We start from the raw sequence: 17,996 nt of genomic DNA on the forward strand, positions 1-17,996 counted from the left end.
GCCCCATGTTATTACCTCAGATGCCTGTGTTGCCCCATGTTATTACCTCAGATCCCTGTCGCCCCATGTTATTACCTCAGATGCCTGTGTCGCCCCATGTTATTACCTCAGATCCCTGTTGCCCCATGTTATTACCTCAGATCCCTGTCGCCCCATGTTATAATCTCAGATCCCTGTGTCGCCCCATGTTATTACCTCAGATCCCTGTCGCGCCATGTCATTACCTCAGATGCCTGTGTCGCCCCATGTCATTACCTCAGATCCCTGTCGCCCCATGTTATTACCTCAGATCCCTGTCGCCCCATGTTATTACCTCAGATCCCTGTGTCGCCCCATGTTATTACCTCAGATCCCTGTCGCCCCATGTCATTACCTCAGATGCCTGTGTCGCCCCATGTCATTACCTCAGATCCCTGTCGCCCCATGTCATTACCTCAGATCCCTGTCGCCCCATGTTATTACCTCAGATCCCTGTCGCCCCATGTTATTACCTCAGATGCCTGTGTCGCCCCATGTTATTACCTCAGATCCCTGTTGCCCCATGTTATTACCTCAGATCCCTGTCGCCCCATGTTATTACCTCAGATGCCTGTGTTGCCCCATGTTATTACCTCAGATGCCTGTGTCGCCCCATGTTATTACCTCAGATCCCTGTCGCGCCATGTCATTACCTCAGATGCCTGTGTCGCCCCATGTCATTACCTCAGATCCCTGTCGCCCCATGTCATTACCTCAGATCCCTGTCGCCCCATGTTATTACCTCAGATCCCTGTCGCCCCATGTTATTACCTCAGATCCCTGTTGCCCCATGTTATTACCTCAGATCCCTGTTGCCCCATGTTATTACCTCAGATCCCTGTCGCCCCATGTTATTACCTCAGATCCCTGTTGCCCCATGTCATTACCTCAGATCCCTGTCGCCCCATGTCATTACCTCAGATCCCTGTCGCCCCATGTCATTACCTCAGATCCCTGTCGCGCCATGTCATTACCTCAGATCCCTGTCGCCCCATGTCATTACCTCAGATCCCTGTCGCCCCATGTCATTACCTCAGATCCCTGTCGCCCCATGTCATTACCTCAGATCCCTGTCGCCCCATGTCATTACCTCAGATCCCTGTCGCCCCATGTCATTACCTCAGATCCCTGTCGCGCCATGTCATTACCTCAGATCCCTGTCGCCCCATGTCATTACCTCAGATCCCTGTCGCCCCATGTTATTACCTCAGATCCCTGTCGCCCCATGTTATTACCTCAGATCCCTGTCGCCCCATGTTATTACCTCAGATCCCTGTCGCCCCATGTTATTACCTCAGATGCCTGTGTTGCCCCATGTTATTACCTCAGATCCCTGTCGCCCCATGTTATTACCTCAGATGCCTGTGTCGCCCCATGTTATTACCTCAGATCCCTGTTGCCCCATGTTATTACCTCAGATCCCTGTCGCCCCATGTTATAATCTCAGATCCCTGTGTCGCCCCATGTTATTACCTCAGATCCCTGTCGCGCCATGTCATTACCTCAGATGCCTGTGTCGCCCCATGTCATTACCTCAGATCCCTGTCGCCCCATGTTATTACCTCAGATCCCTGTCGCCCCATGTTATTACCTCAGATCCCTGTGTCGCCCCATGTTATTACCTCAGATCCCTGTCGCCCCATGTCATTACCTCAGATGCCTGTGTCGCCCCATGTCATTACCTCAGATCCCTGTCGCCCCATGTCATTACCTCAGATCCCTGTCGCCCCATGTTATTACCTCAGATCCCTGTCGCCCCATGTTATTACCTCAGATGCCTGTGTCGCCCCATGTTATTACCTCAGATCCCTGTTGCCCCATGGTATTACCTCAGATCCCTGTCGCCCCATGTTATTACCTCAGATGCCTGTGTTGCCCCATGTTATTACCTCAGATCCCTGTCGCCCCATGTTATTACCTCAGATGCCTGTGTTGCCCCATGTTATTACCTCAGATGCCTGTGTTGCCCCATGTTATTACCTCAGATGCCTGTGTTGCCCCATGTTATTACCTCAGATGCCTGTGTCGCCCCATGTTATTACCTCAGATGCCTGTGTCGCCCCATGTTATAATCTCAGATCCCTGTGTCGCCCCATGTTATTACCTCAGATCCCTGTCGCGCCATGTCATTACCTCAGATGCCTGTGTCGCCCCATGTCATTACCTCAGATCCCTGTCGCCCCATGTTATTACCTCAGATCCCTGTCGCCCCATGTTATTACCTCAGATCCCTGTTGCCCCATGTTATTACCTCAGATCCCTGTTGCCCCATGTTATTACCTCAGATCCCTGTCGCCCCATGTTATTACCTCAGATCCCTGTTGCCCCATGTCATTACCTCAGATCCCTGTCGCCCCATGTCATTACCTCAGATCCTGTCACGGCCAGGTGTACGGGCAGGCCCAGGAGGTGGATCCACTGGACCGAACTCCTAGATGGTAGCAAAGAGTCCGGCAGCTGGAGCACTAGAAACAGCAGAGCAGTCCTTGCACACAGGTATAGCGGAGAAGTCCCTGGGACTACGGAGTTACGGGTGGTAGTCCGGGTGACGCAGCTCAGGTTCGGAAGCCGAGATGATGTCAGGCGGGGTCCGGAACCTTGGGAGCAAGAAGACGGGTCACCGCAGGGATCCGAGGTGGTGCGGACTGTCAGGATGGCAGATGGACAGCGTTCGGGTTTCAGGATACGGCAGACTGGATGGCGAAGCAGGCACGGCTCTACAAAGAGAGATAGGTGAGTACGAGCACAGTAACACCAGGAGACCTGACTCCTAGCTCAGGGAACACGAAGATCAGGCCCCGCCCCCTTGGACAATGACCCCTTAAATACCCTGTACCTGTGCAACCTCATTTCCTGTTAATGGACGCTGGCCCTTTAAGAAAGGGTCAGTGACCGCGCGCGCGCCCTAATGCGCATGCGCGCCGCCCGGGTGCCAGAAGCCAGGGAAGGAGGCTGCGAGGAGGACGCAGGGGAGCCGGCCAGGTCCAGGGAAGCTGTCGGGCGCCGGGATCGGGGGCCCGGAGCCCTGGGACGGACGGAATCCGGTGACTGGGGAGCGGAGAGCGTGGCAGGTGAGCCGGGGAACGGGGGTGAGGACCCGGGGAGCGTGACAGATCCCTGTCGCCCCATGTTATTACCTCAGATCCCTGTCGCCCCATGTCATTACCTCAGATGCCTGTGTCGCCCCATGTTATTACCTCAGATGCCTGTGTTGCCCCATGTTATTACCTCAGATGCCTGTGTTGCCCCATGTTATTACCTCAGATCCCTGTGTTGCCCCATGTTATTACCTCAGATCCCTGTCGCCCCATGTTATTACCTCAGATGCCTGTGTTGCCCCATGTTATTACCTCAGATCCCTGTCGCCCCATGTTATTACCTCAGATGCCTGTGTTGCCCCATGTTATTACCTCAGATGCCTGTGTCGCCCCATGTTATTACCTCAGATCCCTGTCGCGCCATGTCATTACCTCAGATGCCTGTGTCGCCCCATGTCATTACCTCAGATCCCTGTCGCCCCATGTCATTACCTCAGATCCCTGTCGCCCCATGTTATTACCTCAGATCCCTGTCGCCCCATGTTATTACCTCAGATCCCTGTCGCCCCATGTTATTACCTCAGATCCCTGTTGCCCCATGTTATTACCTCAGATCCCTGTTGCCCCATGTTATTACCTCAGATCCCTGTCGCCCCATGTTATTACCTCAGATCCCTGTTGCCCCATGTCATTACCTCAGATCCCTGTCGCCCCATGTCATTACCTCAGATCCCTGTCGCCCCATGTCATTACCTCAGATCCCTGTCGCGCCATGTCATTACCTCAGATCCCTGTCGCCCCATGTCATTACCTCAGATCCCTGTCGCCCCATGTCATTACCTCAGATCCCTGTCGCCCCATGTCATTACCTCAGATCCCTGTCGCCCCATGTCATTACCTCAGATCCCTGTCGCGCCATGTCATTACCTCAGATCCCTGTCGCCCCATGTCATTACCTCAGATCCCTGTCGCCCCATGTTATTACCTCAGATCCCTGTCGCCCCATGTTATTACCTCAGATCCCTGTCGCCCCATGTTATTACCTCAGATCCCTGTCGCCCCATGTTATTACCTCAGATGCCTGTGTTGCCCCATGTTATTACCTCAGATCCCTGTCGCCCCATGTTATTACCTCAGATGCCTGTGTTGCCCCATGTTATTACCTCAGATCCCTGTCGCCCCATGTTATTACCTCAGATGCCTGTGTTGCCCCATGTTATTACCTCAGATGCCTGTGTTGCCCCATGTTATTACCTCAGATGCCTGTGTTGCCCCATGTTATTACCTCAGATGCCTGTGTCGCCCCATGTTATTACCTCAGATGCCTGTGTTGCCCCATGTTATTACCTCAGATGCCTGTGTTGCCCCATGTTATTACCTCAGATGCCTGTGTCGCCCCATGTTATTACCTCAGATCCCTGTCGCCCCATGTTATTACCTCAGATGCCTGTCGCCCCATGTTATTACCTCAGATCCCTGTCGCCCCATGTTATTACCTCAGATGCCTGTGTCGCCCCATGTTATTACCTCAGATCCCTGTTGCCCCATGTTATTACCTCAGATCCCTGTCGCCCCATGTTATAATCTCAGATCCCTGTGTCGCCCCATGTTATTACCTCAGATCCCTGTCGCGCCATGTCATTACCTCAGATGCCTGTGTCGCCCCATGTCATTACCTCAGATCCCTGTCACCCCATGTTATTACCTCAGATCCCTGTCGCCCCATGTTATTACCTCAGATCCCTGTGTCGCCCCATGTTATTACCTCAGATCCCTGTCGCCCCATGTCATTACCTCAGATGCCTGTGTCGCCCCATGTCATTACCTCAGATCCCTGTCGCCCCATGTCATTACCTCAGATCCCTGTCGCCCCATGTTATTACCTCAGATCCCTGTCGCCCCATGTTATTACCTCAGATGCCTGTGTCGCCCCATGTTATTACCTCAGATCCCTGTTGCCCCATGTTATTACCTCAGATCCCTGTCGCCCCATGTTATTACCTCAGATGCCTGTGTTGCCCCATGTTATTACCTCAGATCCCTGTCGCCCCATGTTATTACCTCAGATGCCTGTGTTGCCCCATGTTATTACCTCAGATGCCTGTGTTGCCCCATGTTATTACCTCAGATGCCTGTGTTGCCCCATGTTATTACCTCAGATGCCTGTGTCGCCCCATGTTATTACCTCAGATGCCTGTGTCGCCCCATGTTATAATCTCAGATCCCTGTGTCGCCCCATGTTATTACCTCAGATCCCTGTCGCGCCATGTCATTACCTCAGATGCCTGTGTCGCCCCATGTCATTACCTCAGATCCCTGTCGCCCCATGTCATTACCTCAGATCCCTGTCGCCCCATGTTATTACCTCAGATCCCTGTCGCCCCATGTTATTACCTCAGATCCCTGTTGCCCCATGTTATTACCTCAGATCCCTGTCGCCCCATGTTATTACCTCAGATGCCTGTGTCGCCCCATGTTATTACCTCAGATGCCTGTGTCGCCCCATGTTATTACCTCAGATGCCTGTGTCGCCCCATGTTATAATCTCAGATCCCTGTGTCGCCCCATGTTATTACCTCAGATCCCTGTCGCGCCATGTCATTACCTCAGATGCCTGTGTCGCCCCATGTCATTACCTCAGATCCCTGTCGCCCCATGTCATTACCTCAGATCCCTGTCGCCCCATGTTATTACCTCAGATCCCTGTCGCCCCATGTTATTACCTCAGATCCCTGTTGCCCCATGTTATTACCTCAGATCCCTGTTGCCCCATGTTATTACCTCAGATCCCTGTCGCCCCATGTTATTACCTCAGATCCCTGTTGCCCCATGTCATTACCTCAGATCCCTGTCGCCCCATGTCATTACCTCAGATCCCTGTCGCCCCATGTTATTACCTCAGATCCCTGTCGCGCCATGTCATTACCTCAGATCCCTGTCGCCCCATGTCATTACCTCAGATCCCTGTCGCCCCATGTTATTACCTCAGATCCCTGTCGCCCCATGTTATTACCTCAGATTCCTGTCGCCCCATGTCATTACCTCAGATCCCTGTCGCCCCATGTTATTACCTCAGATGCCTGTGTTGCCCCATGTTATTACCTCAGATCCCTGTCGCCCCATGTTATTACCTCAGATGCCTGTGTTGCCCCATGTTATTACCTCAGATCCCTGTCGCCCCATGTTATTACCTCAGATGCCTGTGTCGCCCCATGTTATTACCTCAGATCCCTGTTGCCCCATGTTATAATCTCAGATCCCTGTGTCGCCCCATGTTATTACCTCAGATCCCTGTCGCCCCATGTTATTACCTCAGATCCCTGTCGCCCCATGTTATAATCTCAGATCCCTGTGTCGCCCCATGTTATTACCTCAGATCCCTGTTGCCCCATGTTATTACCTCAGATCCCTGTCGCCCCATGTCATTACCTCAGATCCCTGTCGCCCCATGTTATAATCTCAGATCCCTGTCGCCCCATGTTATTACCTCAGATCCCTGTCGCCCCATGTTATTACCTCAGATCCCTGTGTCACCCCATGTTTTTACCTCAGATGCCTGTCACCCCATGTCATTACCTCAGATCCCTGTGTCACCCCATGTCATTACGTCAGATCCCTGTCACCCCATGTCATTACCTCAGATCCCTGTGTCACCCCATGTTTTTACCTCAGATGCCTGTGAAGGATTGGGGGTCTCCTTATATACTGGACCCAGACTTGTGACGTTTGTTCCTGCGTGTGAAGGGTTATTGTCAGACTAGTGCATTCCTCCCCCTTCAATAATGAAGGGGTTATAATTCTGTGGGGAAAAAACAGAGCGTGCATCCCACAGAGGGGTCACGGGAGACAGGGCCCGGGCCGCGGAGACCTCGTCACCGGCACTCCGGCCGCCTTCCCTGTAACAGGTAGGTCCCGCTCCGCCGTAACGCAGCGCTCTGGGCTGCAGGCCGCGCTGTGGCCACAGGGAGGCGGCAGAGCGCAGCGCCGCGCCGTTATCTCCGCACACAGAAGCCGCGGGATAAAGTTCTGCGGAAACTTTCAGCCTCATCCGCAGCTCAACTTGTCATGATAAAAGCCCAGCGCAAGTCTCCGTGTCAGAGCTCCGGAGCGGCGGGGGCCCCCGGGATGGCGCAGGAGCCGCACTGAGCCCCAGGAGCTCTGCCTCCCTGTGCTGCCGCGGGTGGTGATGGAACCTGAGCGTCCAGGAATGCTGCAGCCTTAAGGTGCGGAGGCCGAGCGGCCAGCGGCTGTGTGCGGAGCCGGGACCGTGCGCGGAGCGGAGCCGGGACCGTGCGCGGAGCGGAGCCGGGACTGTGCGCAGTGAGTGGAGCTCGTCAGTATGTGTGGCCTGTATATGTGTGCCCTGTATATCCGTGCCCTGTATATGTGTGCCCTGTATATGTATGTACTGTATATCCGTGCCCTGTATATCCGTGCCCTGTATATGCGTGCCCTGTATATGTGTGCCCTGTATATGCGTGCCCTGTATATGTGTGCCCTGTATATCCGTGCCCTGTATATCCGTGCCCTGTATATGCGTGCCCTGTATATCCGTGCCCTGTATATGCGTGCCCTGTATATGTGTGTCCTGTATATGTGTGCCCTGTATATGTGTGCCCTGTATATGTGTGCCCTGTATATGTATGTCCTGTATATGTGTGCCCTGTATATATGTGCCCTGTATATGCGTGCCCTGTATATGCGTGTCCTGTATATGCGTGCCCTGTATATATGTGCCCTGTATATGTATGTCCTGTATATGTGTGCCCTGTATATATGTGCCCTGTATATGTGTGCCCTGTATATGTGTGCCCTGTATATGTGTGTCTATCTGTATGCCCTATATCTGTATGCCCTATATCTGTATGCCCTATATCTGTATGCCCTATATCTGTATGCCCTGTATATGTATGTCCTGTATATGTATGTCCTGTATATGTGTGCCCTGTATATGTGTGCCCTGTATATGTGTGCCCTGTATATGTGTGCCCTGTATATGTGTGCCCTGTATATGTGTGCCCTGTATATGCGTGTCCTGTATATGCGTGCCCTGTATATATGTGCCCTGTATATGTATGTCCTGTATATGTGTGCCCTGTATATATGTGCCCTGTATATGTGTGCCCTGTATATGTGTGCCCTGTATATGTGTGCCCTGTATATGTGTGTCTATCTGTATGCCCTATATCTGTATGCCCTATATCTGTATGCCCTGTATATGTATGTCCTGTATATGTATGTCCTGTATATGTGTGCCCTGTATATGCGTGCCCTGTATATGCGTGTCCTGTATATGCGTGCCCTGTATATATGTGCCCTGTATATGTATGTCCTGTATATGTGTGCCCTGTATATATGTGCCCTGTATATGTATGTCCTGTATATGTGTGCCCTGTATACGTGTGTCTATCTGTATGCCCTATATCTGTATGTCCTGTATATGTGTGCCCTGTATATGTGTGCCCTGTATATGTGTGTGTGCCCTGTATATGTATGCCTGTATGTGTGTGTCCTGTGTATGTGTGCCCTCTATATGTGTGTGCCCTGTATATGTATGTATGTCCTGTATATGTATGTATGTCGTGTATATGTGTGCCCTGTATATGTATGTCCTGTATATGTGTGTGCCCTGAATATCTATATACACCTATATATGTAGTACACGATCCTAAACCCCGTATATATATACATGTGCAGTAATCGTAACTATAGCAGTAGTAAATGCTCCTATACCTCGTATATATATACATGTGCAGTAATCGTCCCTATATATGTAGTAAATGCTCCTATACCCCGTATATATATATACACGTGTAGTACTCGGCCCTATATATGTAGTACACGCTCCTATACCCCGTGTATATATATATATATGTGTAGTAATCGTCCCTATATATGTAGTAAATGCTGCTATACGCCGTGTATATATATATATGTACACGTGCAGTAATCATCCCCATATTTGCGTGGCGGCGCTGATGGTGGCTCGTTGGGAGCGCTGTGTCGTTTCCAGTGTTACACATGCAGTAATTGTCCCTATATATGTCGTAAATGCTCCTATACCCCGTATATATATATACATGTGCTGTAATTGTCCCTAGATATGTAGTACATTTTCCTATACCCTGTGTATATATATATATATATATATATATATATATATATATATATATATATATATATATATATATATACATATGCAGTAATTGTCCCTATATATGTAGTAGATGCTCCTATACCCCGTATATATATATGTATATATATGTATATATATATATATATATATACATATATATGCACGTGTGCAGTAATTGTCCCTATCTACGTAGTACATTCTCCTATACCCTGTATGTATACACATGTGCACTAATCATCCCTATAGCTGTAGTAAATGCTCCTGTACCCTGTGAATATATATATATATATATATATATATATATATATATATATATACATGTGCACTTATCTTCCCTATAGATGAAGTAAATGCTCCTATACCACGTATATATATATAAATATATATAAATAGATATACATGTGCACTAATCGTTCCTATAGATGTAGTGAATGCTCCTATACCCCGTATATATATATATATATATATATATATATATATATATATATATATATATATATATATATATATATATACATGTGTACTAATCGTCCCTACAGATGTAGTAAATGCTCCTATACCCCATATATATATATATATATATATATATATATATATATATATATATGTGTGCACTAATCGTCCCTATAGATGTAATAAATGCGTGCAGTAATCATCCCTATATATGTAGTAAATACTCCTATACCCCGTGTATATATGTATGCATGTGCAGTAATCATCCCTCTATATGTGGTAAATGCTCCTATACCCCGTATATATATATATATATACACACACACATGCAGTAATTGTCCCTATATATGTAGTAGATGCTCCTATACCCCGTATGTATATATATATGTATATGTACACGTGCAGTAATCGTCCCCATATTTGCGCGGCGGCGCTGATGGTGGCTCTTTGGGAGCGCTGCGTTGTTTCCAGTGTTTCTCGGGTGGTCGGGGCGGCGGAGGCTGATGACTATAAGGAGTGAATATTCGGGAGATCTTTCTGACTCTCGGATACGGCCGTGCTGACGAGCGGAGGTCACCCACCTCCTCTGCGCTGTTTAGTTCCAGCTCTGCTGCCGCAGGGAAAGGTGTGAGAGGAATTATCTGGAAATAAACTTCTGCATTTTATCTGCCGCGTGCTGTCAGCGATCCGCCGCTCGGCACTGAGGTTTTCTTTTTTTTTCTGATTTGCACTCCGTTTTGGTTTTGTTTTTGCTTCTGGTTGGATCTGACAGGTCAGATGGGACAATGCGGGGCCCGCTGATAATTTGTTCTGGGCCCGGTTCTCTGAGGACAATGGAGGACAGAAGACTGTTGTGACTGTCAGCCTGGGGGTCACAGATTAATACATTCCTCGGGGTGGTTCCTGCACGCACTCCCTGAGAAGTGAGCAGATAAAAGGCCAGCACATCCTGTCTTGTGGCGATAAGAGGTGAGAGCCGTCATTGCCGGCCGCCGACTCTCCGTTCTCTTGCTCAGGTTCTCTCATAGGCTGTATTATTAAATCGTTTTTTTCCTGTAATTTTGGCGGCCCCGTGGTGTTTGATGAACCTGCTACATTGAGGTTTGGAGTGAGCCGTCGCTCAACGATGTTCTAATAGAATTGCTGATTGGTGGTATTGAGATGTTCAGAGGCCGGTGGAGCTGCGATCTCTTTGTGATGCGCAGATGGTGACAGAGCCGGGCATTGTGCCGCCAGCGCTCCTCTATACACAACTTTCTAACTTCCATTGCATTCTTGTGTGTAGAGGAATCTGTTGGCCTGGACTCGTGTAGGGTGAAGCTGATCCACTAATGGTATTTTGTTTTCACCAGTTGCTGAACTGGAAGTTCCCTCATAAGGTAAGGTGGCACTGGGTTTGTAAGGGGCTTTAAAATGCCACATGTAAAATTAGACTGCCAATTCAGCGAATTGTATCCATTGCTAAACTGGGATCTACTTCTGTGTGTCCTGTCTCAATAGCCGGATTCAGAATTAGCCGCTTCAACTACTTAAACTGCGGAGTCAAATTTAGAATAGACAGAGGAGGGTCGGGCACGAACACAAAGATTCTTTTTTGTTAGCTGTGGTGGGGGGAGAGCAGAAAAACTCAAGTCCCTGAGAAGACGGAGAGCACAGACAGAGCGGTTTTATTTGTGTCCCATGAAAATAACAGCTATTGAGTTGTGTGGAGGCCGGGGCCGCTGTGCTCCTCGCCCTTGTGTTATTATTTTATATTCGCATGCACGCTAGCGGTGCTTTGTTGCTCTTGTTTCCGTCCTGCTTTCTTGGAGCTGTTGAACTTTCTGGGTTTTGAGGTGGAAGGCGCTCACTTTGATGACAGAGAGCGAGACACTTTTCTTCAAATTTGACAAGACTTTGATTAATAAAAACACAAAATGTAGATCTAGCGTTAGGGAATATCTGCAGCAATTCTTGGCTCGGTAGGAAAACCTTTTAAAATCAGATTAGCACAAAGAACTTTACATATGTAGGTATGTCATATCCCATGTGTGCCGCCGCCACCGACTGCTGCCTTTAATGCGCCTTCCAAGGAAATCATCCGCCTGTGCCGTGTCATTAACTCTTCCACAACCTTCAGCACAAGGCAGAGAACGTGTTAACAAATATTGCACATAAAATGATGGGGTCAACAGCTTCTTAACATCGCTGTCGTCCCGTCACCTGCAGTAAAGTGGCGTCTATTAATTCTACAGCCAAGGAATATTCTAATCTCCTCCGAAATCTCCCGGGGAGGACAGATGTGCCCTCGGCTGCTCAGGAGAGATTTGTGTTAGAAACAAATACCCTGTTAAACATTGCTCCGTTCTGTTGTACAGGGAGCCGCTGCCAGCGGGGAGGGGGTTAACAAGTGTGTGCCGGGGTAAACCATTATTTGGCATCTTCTTGCGGTAGAAGGAATGCCAATGCCGTATCCGTACAGATCGCACGCCGTTGACAACGCTGCAGTTGTGGATCAGGCGCTCGTGTCTCCGCTCTACACCCCTTCTGTGTCTCTCGGCTGCTTGGTTTTCGGATGTTTGGCTCCAGGCAGTGTAGATATAAGCTGTATTTTAGAAACAACGAAATCTGTGTGTAATTCATAAAAATAAAAAAACGTATTACAGGTTTATCTGTAGATTGTCAGACATAAAATGCAGGTGATAAACTTGTGCACGGGAAAATTCTGCAAATTGCATAGAAATTGTGCTTCTGACTTATCCATTTGCTACAGTACTTGTAATAGTGCAAATTTATAACAATAATATAATAAATATTCTGATATAACATGTGCAGTAAATGTGTAATAACAGTATGATACAAATCTGCGGATATATATATATATATATATATATATATATAATATATATATATATATATATTTCTCATTCCCAACACCTATGTATTTATTTTCATATATAAGTATCTCCAAAGTATGTAATTGTAGTATGAGTCTCGGTATATACAGGAGCTATATGTATCTAATATTAATAATCATGTAATGTACCACTGGCTGGAGGTGGATGCAGGGACCGGTGCTACACATCAGGTAGGTGAAAAGAGTTACTGCCCATAAATGAAGGGGCAAGATTGAGATAATAAATTATATTTTCTCAATGTTTCCTAATGACAAAATAAACAGATGAAAATAGCAAAGTAGAATTTCAGGAGACATTAAGAGATGGAAAGAAAGCAACGTGCCTGCCAAGGAGGCACGGAGGAGGTAATATAGAAGGAAATGATATCTAAATGCAAGGAGGAGAGAATTAAAATAGACAGATATTGAAAGTTCAGGAATGAGAGGAAGAAAGCGGAAAAGGCAAAATAAGGAATCGCTGAGATATGTGCTGGGAAATAGAAAGAAAAGGGAATGAGAACAGAAAAAAATCCTAATGAGGAAAGTAAAGCAATGAAGGATCAGCGATGGTCATAGAATGAAGTGACAGAGAAAAATGATAATAGAAAGAAGCGACAGAGAAAAATAATAATACAAAGAAGCGACAGAGAAAAATGATAATAGAAAGAAGCGATAGAGAAAGATGGATATCGAAATAAACAACAGAAAAAATTTAATATAGAAAGAAGCGACAGGAAAAAAAGGATATAGAAAGAAGCAACAGAAAAATGGATATAGAAAGAAGCGAACAGACAAAAATAATAGAAAGAAGCAACAGGAAGAAATGGATATCGAAAGGAGGAACAGGAAAAAATGGATATAGAAAGACGTTACAGAAAAAGATGGATATAGAAATAAGCGACAGAAAAAAATAATTGAAAGAAGCGTCAGAAAAAAATGGATATAGAAAGAAGTGACAGAAAAAAATGGATATAGAAAGAAGCGACAGAATAAAATGGATATAGAAAGAAGTGACAGAATAAAATGGATATAGAAAGAAGCGACAGAATAAAATGGCTATAGAAAGAAGCGACAGAATAAAATGGATATAGAAAGAAGCGACAGAAAAAGATGGACATAGAAAGAAGCGACAGAAAAAGATGGACATAGAAAGAAGCGACAGAAAAAGATGGACATAGAAAGAAGCGACAGAAAAAGATGGACATAGAAAGAAGCGACAGAAAAAGATGGACATAGAAAGAAGCGACAGAAAAAGATGGACATAGAAAGAAGCGACAGAAAAAGATGGACATAGAAAGAAGCGACAGAAAAAGATGGACATAGAAAGAAGCGACAGAAAAAAATGGACATAGAAAGAAGCGACAGAAAAAGATGGACATAGAAAGAAGCGACAGAAAAAGATGGATATAGAAAGAAGCGACAGAAAAAGATGGACATAGAAAGAAGCGACAGAAAAAGATGGACATAGAAAGAAGCGACAGAAAAAGATGGACATAGAAAGAAGCGACAGAAAAAGATGGACATAGAAAGAAGCGACAGAAAAAGATGGACATAGAAAGAAGCGACAGAAAAAGATGGACATAGAAAGAAGCGACAGAAAAAGATGGACATAGAAAGAAGCGACAGAAAAAGATGGACATAGAAAGAAGCGACAGAAAAAGATGGACATAGAAAGAAGCGACAGAAAAAGATGGACATAGAAAGAAGCGACAGAAAAAGATGGACATAGAAAGAAGCGACAGAAAAAGATGGACATAGAAAGAAGCGACAGAAAAAAATGGACATAGAAAGAAGCGACAGAAAAAGATGGATATAGAAAGAAGCGACAGAAAAAGATGGATATAGAAAGAACCGACAGAAAAAGATGGACATAGAAAGAAGCGACAGAAAAAGATGGACATAGAAAGAAGCGACAGAAAAAGATGGACATAGAAAGAAGCGACAGAAAAAGATGGACATAGAAAGAAGCGACAGAATAAAATGGATATAGAAAGAAGCGACAGAAAAAGATGGACATAGAAAGAAGCGACAGAAAAAGATGGACATAGAAAGAAGCGACAGAAAAAGATGGACATAGAAAGAAGCGACAGAAAAAGATGGACATAGAAAGAAGCGACAGAAAAAGATGGACATAGAAAGAAGCGACAGAAAAAAGTGATAGAAAATAATGGTAAAAAGGAGGAGATAAAGGAATTGAGATGGAAGAAGCGAAGGAGAAAATTTATTAGGATGATAGAGTAGATGAAGGAGCAGAGCTGGTAATAGCTAAAGTATTAAAGCAAAAAATAAGACGATGGAGGTGAGATGTTAATGTTACGATGGAGCAGATGGTGGAGCAAGATGGAAGTAGCAATGCAGAAATGACAATAGGATGATGGAGTAGATGACGGAGCAGAGCTGGTTAGAGGAAGGAACATTTTACAGTGGAGCAGAGAACATGGTTTAGGAAGAAGAGATGGAGAGAAAAATATAAGAGCATTTAGACAATTCAACAATCACAAATCTTTCACGAATATTAACCCATGTAACCGTGCCAGTGATCCCCGGACGATCCAGTAAAATGCCCATTTGTTGGGTGATTGATTCGTTTATTCTGCACAAATCATCAATATACAGATCACATCACCCTGTGTAAATATTGGAGAACCTGAAGCTGTTCAGGGTCAGAACTTCATATTAACGATTATCTTGTGCCCACCTCAGATGGCCGATCTACTGTACACAAGTCAATGGTGTTCATTTACTGGAGTCTTTACAGAGGCCGCAAATTACTGATCGTAACAGAGGGATCATTAACATGTTCATTATATCACCATACGGCATCATGGTATCGGTAGCACATCACCGGCTGGCATCGGGCAATGTGTTGCTGCTGAGTGATTATTTTTATGCTGGCATAATCGGCAATCAGCACGTTTACTCTGGATCGATTGTCTTTCGGTGCACCTTGATTTATCAGCCAATGTAACCAGGCCAGTAAGTGAGCGCCAGTCGTCTTGTATACAGTCTATGGGCACTCGTTAACAGGCTGTTATCGGCCGGTCTAAATGCGCCATCAATGAATGAAGTGGTTAAGGGAGCAGAGACTGATATAAGAAGGAGCGTTGCAGAGGAAAATAGGATGATGGAACAGAGGAAACAAATGGTTAAAGGAAGGAACAATGTAAAAAAATGATGAATTGGCAAGATGATTATAAGGAGTGTTTGAGAAAAAAATAAGATGATGTTGATGAAGGAGCAGAGATGTTATAGGAAAGAGTGATTCAGAAAAAAGCAGTATGAAGCCACTGAAGAGGCAGAGCAAGAAAATAGCACAATGGAGTAGATGCACATTAAGTTGGGTGTACAAAATAGCAATAGAGAAGAGGATGACGTGGAGCAGAGCTGGATCTAGGAAATAAGAATCCATCTGAAGAAGTACAAAGATGGGAAAAGGAAGTAGCTAAAGACAATGAAACAGACAAGACGAGTTAAAAAAACAGCCTCAGAAATATAAGACGATAACTGCACTTTAATTTTTTTTGCTGTAGCATAAAGACGGCATTAACTCTTTAAAATACTGCGAATGAGAGCGAAAAGGAACAAGACGATGGAACAGAGATGTAAAAATTCACTTTTGGAGAGGACAATCAGACCAATAGATAATGGCAGTGCAGTCAAAGTCGTAAAATAAAGAAAGAAGCAAACCGAAGAGCGAGGGATGAGATGACAGAGGATGGAATACTGGAACACGTAAGAAAGCAGGAAGAAGACAGAGAGATGAGTAAGATGATTACAGATGGAGCATGATTAGTGAGAGTGGGTGAGAAGGATATGATGGAAATGTAAGGCTATGTGCGCACTAGAAATGTGAAGTTTCTCAAGAAAATTTCTCGAGAAACTTCTGGGAGTGAAAGATTTCCGGACCTCCGGAAAAAATCCGCACCAAATCCGCATGCGGATTTGACGCGGATTAGCCGCGGAATAGCCGCGGAATTGCCGCGATTTTCCCGCGGGTGGTTCCCTGCGGATTTCTGCAGGCTGTATTGCCGAAATCCGCAGGGTACCTGCGGAAATAATGGACATGTTCATTTTCTCAAGAAAGTTTCTCGAGAAATTCTTCTCGCGGAAATTTCTTGAGAAAAATCCGCACCAGTGCGCACAGCTATTTTTTTTCCCATAGAATTTGCTGGGAAATGTCTGCACAAAGATTGCAGACATTTCTCAAGAAATTTCCGCGGTAAATCCGCGGGTAAAAAGCTCTAGTGCGCACATAGCCTAACTGTTCATCAGCAACTTAAGGAAGAGATTTAGACAGAAGGATGGGATGTTTCACCTGATGAGAGACCCACAATCATGGATGAAAAACATTTAGGAAGAGATGCTAAAACAAAGGGAAAACATGGATGATAAAAACCAATAAAGTAGAAGAATGAAGTGACAGAATAGGAAGAGTAAACAAAATGAGAGAATAACAGATAAAGAAACATGAGGGAAAAGTAAAGAGAAGGACAAGGGGTCCAGAGGAAGGAGAAGGATGAGGAAACAATGGAGCCCAGAGGGGGCAGAAGGATTAGGCTACTTTCACACATCCGGTATTTGCTCTGCGGCACAATAAGGCACTCTGCAGAAAACCCGCAACCGTTTTTTTTTCCGCCGGTTGCGGGTTTTTTTGCATAGACTTACATTAGTGCCGTATTGTGCCGCATGGGCTTGCGGTCGGTCCGGTTTTTGCCGCATGCGGCAGATTTAGCCGATGCCGCGGCCGGATGAAACGTTGCCTGCAACGTTTTTTGCTCCGGCAAAAAAAAACGCATCGCGCCGCATCCGGCCGCTGCGGCGCATTTTTCAATGCATGCCTATGGACGCCGGATGCGGCACGATGCGGAAAAAACGCATCCGGCCGCCGCATGCGGTTTCTTCCACTGCGCATGCTCAGTAGCATGCCGCAACCGGGAAAAAACGGACGGGCCGCATGTAAAAACTTATGCAAAGGATGCGGTGTTTTCGCCGCATCCGTTGCATAGCTTGCACAGCCGGATTGAGCCGCAGTGCTCAAACCGGATGTGTGAAAGTAGCCTTAGGAAACAATGGAGCCCAGAGGGAGTAGAAGGATGAGGAAACAATGGAGCCCAAAGGGAGGAGAAGGATGAGGAAACACTGGAGCCCAGAGAGAGAAGAGGGATGAGGAAACAATGCAACCCAGAGAGAGAAGGATGAGGAAACATTTTAGCCCAGAGGGAGGAGAAGGATGAGGAAACACTGAAGCCCAGAGGGAGGAGAGGGATGAGGAAACACGGGAGCCCAGAGGGAGGAGAGGGATGAGGAAACACTGGAGCCCAGAGGGAGGAGAGGGATGAGGAAACACTGGAGCCCAGAGGGAGGAGAGGGATGAGGTGACACTGGAGCCCAGAGGGAGGAGAGGGATGAGGAGATACTGGAACCCAGAGGGAGGAGAGGGATGAGGAAACACTGGAGCCCAGATGGAGGAGAGGGA

General features: G+C 46.5%; 1 protein-coding gene and 1 long non-coding RNA gene across 10 annotated transcripts in view; one reads left to right on the forward strand and one right to left on the reverse strand.

The window, feature by feature from the left end:
- LOC142255389 (uncharacterized) overlaps positions 1 to 10,939 on the reverse strand; it is a 31,659-nt gene extending 20,720 nt beyond the window's left edge. The window contains exons 1-2 of the long non-coding RNA XR_012727418.1: positions 10,227 to 10,939; positions 2,386 to 2,735 (exon numbers count right to left, since the gene is read on the reverse strand). This is a non-coding gene — a long non-coding RNA (uncharacterized LOC142255389). The remainder of the gene's footprint in view (positions 1 to 2,385; positions 2,736 to 10,226) is intronic.
- SOX6 (SRY-box transcription factor 6) overlaps positions 1 to 17,996 on the forward strand; it is an 853,991-nt gene that overhangs the window by 41,767 nt on the left and 794,228 nt on the right. For 4 of the 9 annotated variants that reach the window (XR_012727417.1, XM_075326975.1, XM_075326974.1 and 1 more), the window contains exon 1: positions 7,077 to 7,376. The exons of 1 other annotated variant lie outside the window; for it this stretch is intronic. The gene's annotated coding sequence lies outside the window, so the exon portion shown is untranslated. Of the gene's footprint in view, positions 1 to 7,075; positions 7,377 to 10,231; positions 10,615 to 10,937; positions 11,025 to 17,996 lie in introns of those variants that run through there. 4 more of the 9 variants (XM_075326980.1, XM_075326977.1, XM_075326976.1 and 1 more) reach the window with 4 other exon arrangements.

Source organism: Anomaloglossus baeobatrachus, chromosome 10, assembly GCF_048569485.1.
Source record: "Anomaloglossus baeobatrachus isolate aAnoBae1 chromosome 10, aAnoBae1.hap1, whole genome shotgun sequence".
NCBI lineage: Eukaryota > Metazoa > Chordata > Amphibia > Anura > Aromobatidae > Anomaloglossus > Anomaloglossus baeobatrachus.